Below are 6,326 nucleotides of genomic sequence, written 5' to 3'. Positions count from 1 at the left end.
TTCACCTCTTCCGGAAACACATCAGGAAAATCACACACCACGGCTAGATCACCAATCACCAGTTTATCTTTAGCTTCCATAGTCGCTAACAGCATAAACAACTCTGCCCCATCTACTACTGCCTCATTCACCTGTCTTGCAGATAGGAACAAACTCCTTTCCTTCTCAATCTCAGGAAAGGTCACAGTCTTATCAAAGCAGTTAATAGAAACTCGGTTAAACACCAACCAGTTCATTCCCAAGATAACATCAATTTGCACTAGTGGAAGACACACAAGGTCTATCCCAAAGTCTCTACCAAAAATACTCAAAGAACAATTTAAACAAACTGAAGTAGTAGTCACTGAACCCTTCGCAGGAGTATCAATTACCATACTTCCAAGCATCTCAGATATCTCTAACTTAAGTTTCACAGCACAATCCAAGGATATAAAGGAATGAGTAGCACCGGTGTCAATAATAGCTACAAGAGGAAAGCCATTAATATAACACGTACCTCGGATCAAACGATCATCTGCAAAAGTCTCAGAACCCGATAAAGCGAAGACCTTGCCTCCTGACTGATTCTCTTCCTTCGGCTTAGGACACTGTGGACTGATATGACCCAACTCTCCACAGTTGAAACAAGTGACAGTCTTCAACCGGCACTCTGCAGCCAAGTGACCACCTTTACCACACTTGAAACACTTCATAGCAGCACTGGTACACTCATGAACACGATGTCCAGCCCGACCACATCTGTAACACTTAACAGGAGCACTAGAGTCTCCCCCACTAGGCCTCTTCATCCCACTCTGACTCTGAAAACCTTTGCCAGCTGCATACGGTTTTCCACGATCGTTCTGGTTCTTACCTTTCCTATCAACCCTTTGCTGATAGCTCTCTGCTCTAGCCTTGGAATCCTGTTCGAAAATCCTGCAACAGTCAACCAAATCAGAAAACACCCTGATCCGCTGATATCCAATCGCCTGCTTGATCTCGGGACGCAACCCGTTCTCAAACTTCACGCATTTGGAAAATTCCCCAGTAGCCTCACTATAGGGAGTATAATACTTTGACAGTTCTGTGAACTTAGCAGCATACTCAGTAACAGATCGGTTACCCTGCTTCAATTCCAAAAATTCTATCTCTTTCTTCCCTCTAACATCCTCTGGAAAATACTTCCTCAGGAATCTCTCTCTGAACACAGCCCAAGTGATCTCAGCATTTCCAGCAGATTCCAACTCAGTGCGGGTAGCAACCCACCAATCATCAGCTTCCTCTGACAGCATATGCGTACCGAACCTGACCTTCTGGTTCTCGGCACACTCAGTCACTCGGAAGATCCTCTCAATCTCCTTCAACCACTTCTGAGCACCATCTGGATCGTATGCTCCCTTGAACATTGGAGGATTGTTCTTCTGGAACTCACTCAGTTGACGAGCAGCTCCCATTCCCACAACATTCTGATTTCCTCCAAGTACTCCAGCTAGCATACCCAGAGCCTCAGCAATCGCAGCATCATCTCTACCTCTTCCAGCCATCTCTATTCTGAAAACCCAAACAACTAAAACAATAAGTACTGATAGGTTACACAACACCTATACCGTACAGGGGAAACAGAATAATTACGACTCGACTCGACCGACTATGCTCTGATACCACTAATGTAACACCCTTCTAAATACCCCAAAATATTTAATTAAAATATATAACATATCAAATCAGAGTAATTATGCCCCGAAGGGTGTCACACAATCATTTCACAACAATCATCAAAATATCCTGTCATGCTCCTTTATTAAATCAAAATAAGACTCTTTTGCATAATTCGCAGCGGGTATAAAACATCGACATTCAAATCATGTACTACATTACATGTAAAGTTGAATCAACAACTAAATTAAAACATAGTCAAACATTCCCTCCCGATGTTACATCTACCAGAGCATGACCCACTAAGGACGACACTAGACTCCATAGCACTAGCTTCTACTCAACTCACTGCTCGTTACCTGAAAAATAGATGTAAGGGTGAGTTCCTCAATCAATATAATAAGCATTATAGAACAACATGTAATGCTAAGTAAATAACACATCAATTCACCCTAATCAGACTACGCACTCAGCAACGGCAATATCCGTTCAAACATCATATTCAACAGTAACATATAGCATATGTATAATCTCAACCATACTCATCATCAACAACACAACACATAACACACATATAATACTGGAATACATCCATTCATATTATATGCCATACATTCATTATGCAATGAGACTCCACACATGCGGTACCGACTATTCTTGAACATACAGTTCAAGCTCACCGATCAACTCCAGATACGGCTACTAAGCTCACTAGTCCCACTCATTTGAGATCTAATGACTCACTCACTAATTCCTCACCGTGGGAATTAGCTACAGCCCCGAAGGCTAGACTATGCACACTAATCATCTAGTATGCAAACATCAGCAACAATTCCATAACAATTCACTCACTAATTCCTCACCATGGGAATTAGCTACAGCCCCACAGGCTATGCCATGCATGCTAATCATCTAGCAAATGCAGCATCAACAACATGCATATCATCATACATCATCAATATTTTATCACATAAGCATATCAGATCATGCCAAACAACAACCACAGTATTAGTACACTCTACTAATACCTATACTACTCCAAGCCACGGGAAATGATCCCTAATATGTCATACATCAGCTGAATTACAACACTCAGCCTAAACAACTAGAAACTGCACAACAACAGCACAGAAAATTCACAATTCTGCCCATACGCGTATTGTCTATGCCCATACGCGTATTGCCCACGCCTGACCAAATCCATACGCGTACTGGCCATTCCCATACGCGTATGCTACGCGTATCACTTCCCCATACGCGTACCACCAGAGACCAAAACACGTTCAAAATTTCATCTTTCTCATCCATACGCGTATTGCCTAGTGCCATACGCGTACCAGCCATCTCATACGCGTATTGCCTAGTGCCATACGCGTATGACCAGAAACCAGAACTCTCAGATCTGCAATGGCTTTCTCTGCTACGAGATCTACTCAAACCAACCTTCCGCAGTCCAATTTCTACACAGAAATCATTCATATTTTCAACACAATTCGTATCTTATTCGATCACACAAAATTTGACACTTTTACATCTAATTTCTACGAATTCTTCCTCAATTATACCCCAATTTCGTTCATCCAAAGAGTTCACAATTCATCATGCATCAATCTAATCAGAGGTAAAATAATAGTTTCTTACTACCCAGTACATATCATCCCATAATACCCGTTAATCGATGATAAACCCCCCTTACCTGAGTTAATCCGGCACTTCCGTTAGCTTCAAGCTTTTCCTCTTCCCTTGCTCTGCCTCTTTGCCTTTTTCCACTTTCAACCGCTTCTCTGTATTTTCCTTTTCACGTGCAAACCCTTTTTACCAAAAATGGGACTTTTTATTATTCCAACTTATTTTATTCCAATAAATAATTATCCCAATAATTATTATTCCAAAATAATAATAATAATAATTCAATTATCTAATTAAATTAATAAACATATTATTAACTTAATTTAAATAATTATTATATTATTATCGGGGTGTTACAATCCTAACCTGTAATATCCGATAGATGGAATTAAGACTCTGGGGACTTTTTAGAACATGATCTATAGGTTTTTATCCTTAGTTCACTCCTTTGGGATGGTTCTTACCCAGACTTCATGCTCATGACTTGCAACAAACCCTTGATTCTTGGTTGATCCAATCAAGTCTTGTCAATATCAATGGAACTTGGGTGTTGATAAGGTGTAGACCATAATCCACCAAAATGGATAATTGATCTTGACAATGACTTGATTTATCCCTTGACCTTTATTTTCCTTGTGTGTGATCCCTTATTTTTTATTGTTGCATTCATGCATTCATGCGCATCATGACATTCATCACACGAAAATTTCAAGGAACTAAGGTATCATTTGCAAATATTTTCAGACCATGGATTATGGACGAAGGAACACTAAGAAGTACAGTTTCAGATGTCCCGACTTGAAAGAGTTAAGGAAACTAGCATCTTTTGTATTAGATCCCCTAGACTTCAAACAATTTCATGGGAAGCTTCTGTCCATCTTATCTACTGATGTGGTTGAAGGACTCTTGAGTGTGCTAGTGCAGTTCTATGATCCTCTCTACAATTGTTTCACTTTCCCAGATTTTTAGCTTGTGCCTACCTTGGAGGAGTATTCTCATCTTTTGGGGATACCTGTTTCCAGTATAGTTCCTTTTAGTGGATTGGAGGAGATTCCTCGATCTAGTATTATTGTTGAAGCTCTTCACTTGAAGAAGTCTAAGATTGAGGCTCATTGGATGAAGAAAGGAGGGTTATTTGGGTTGCCATCTATTTTCCTCATCAAGGAAGCTACTACTCTTGCTCAAGCTAGTAGTATGGACGCTTTTGAAGCTATCTTTGTGTTGCTCATTGTTGCAACCTAAAAAAAATAGAATGCGAAAAAACAGCCGGCAAAAGAAAAATGACAGAAGAGTCGCCACCGTGCGTTATTTATCCCAAAGGAGGGAAAGGAAACGTTCGAAGCAAACCTGGAGAAAAGGAAAGGAAAAGACAAGGTCTCGCAACCAAATCTTGGGTTCGGGAGTCGATTATGCGAAGGGAAGGTATTAGCACCCCTACGCATCCGTAGTACTCTACGGGATCCACTCTTGTTGTTCTTGTCTAAAGGGTGTGTGTTTATCTAATGTACTATTTACTAAAAGAAAGGTCTAAAGAAAAAATGACTCGCACGAATGTCGCATCCACTGCATACGTATCTCATCTGAATATGAGAATCAGAGTCTTTGTAGCTCGGCTATCTATAGGCTAGAGAGAAGTGTGCTCGCTAAGACATCGCGTCTTATGCCTACGTATCTCATCGGGAATGAGAATCAGAGCAAAACGTAGTTCAGCTAACTACGGGAACAAGGGTCTCGATTGCAACTAGGGCAAGAGAAAGGGAAAGGTCTCGATCGCAACGAGGGCGAGAGAAAAGAATCGCAACGAGGGCGAAAGCAAACAAGGATCAGTTATTTGTTGTTAGTCAAACTCGGCAAGACATCGCATCTCGTGCCTACGTATCTCATATGAACATGAGAATCAGAGTTGTCGTAGTTCAGCTAACTAGGGATTGCCATCTGAACATGGACTTACAAAGGAGGACACCAGTTGTGTCAAAGGAGAGTGGGCAATGTGTTCAAATCCTAGCAGCAGGTGTCGCAACTCGCTGAATCGAGTCTTAGGCAGTTACCTCTTTGCAATAGGACGGAGTGACATGCCACAGGATCGGAGATGCACGGAAGGTCTAAGAAAAGGGGAAGCTCTGCCCTAGAGTTGTCATGCAATGTCGACCTAAGTGTTAGGATTTACAAATGGGAACATCTACCTAATGTTAGCATGCAAAAGAATGAGGGAATTCTACCTATGTTATCATACAAAAGAAAAAGGGAATTCTACCTATGTTATCATACAAAAGAATAAGGGAATTCTACCTATGTTTTCATACAAAGGGTTCTACCTAATGGGTGCTACCTGAACGGAACTAGAGTCGACAGATGGAGCAAGGAGAGGAACCACGGGTAAGGGTGGATGGCGGTGCACGAAGCAATCGACTTACAGGTAGATGGCGATGCATGAAGCAATCGACTTACAAGAGAAATGGCGATGCGTGAAGCAATCGACTTACAAAAGGATGGATGAATACGTGCTGGTTCTGTTAAGTTTTGAAAATGATTACTCGATGTTGGATCGAGGTTTTGGTCTTGTTTTAAAATGATTATCGGATGTTCATTTTAATTCTTGTATTAACAGATGAATAAAGAATGAAAGAATAAACATTATACACTTCATGGGAGAGGGGTACATTTGTTATGAATAGGGGTTGTTCATGGCAATCAAACAATAATAATATATGACTCATACACCATACAAGTAGGCAACAATTATCAAACAATAAGATATATAAACAAGTATATGATCAAATCAAATGAATCAAAGAATGAAATAATGAAGCATTAGACAATGCATGAGAAGTATAAACATGTTAAACAATCAAACAATAGAAGCATGGATGAAAGAAACAAGTATAAAAAAATATCAGATGAATCAGACAGATGAAACTATGCACACAAAGGATCACTGAATAATTTAATCGGGAAATGATGCAAGGATCAAATAAAATCAAGATGAAATGCCTCTAATACATGGCATATGAGATGAACAAGGGAGGATCAAAAGATCTCTTCAATTGCCCTAAGCAATCCCT

This window comes from Lathyrus oleraceus, chromosome 6, assembly GCF_024323335.1.
Source record: "Lathyrus oleraceus cultivar Zhongwan6 chromosome 6, CAAS_Psat_ZW6_1.0, whole genome shotgun sequence".
In the NCBI taxonomy this organism is placed as follows: Eukaryota; Viridiplantae; Streptophyta; class Magnoliopsida; order Fabales; family Fabaceae; genus Lathyrus; species Lathyrus oleraceus.
Note: the sequence above shows the minus strand (reverse complement) of the source record.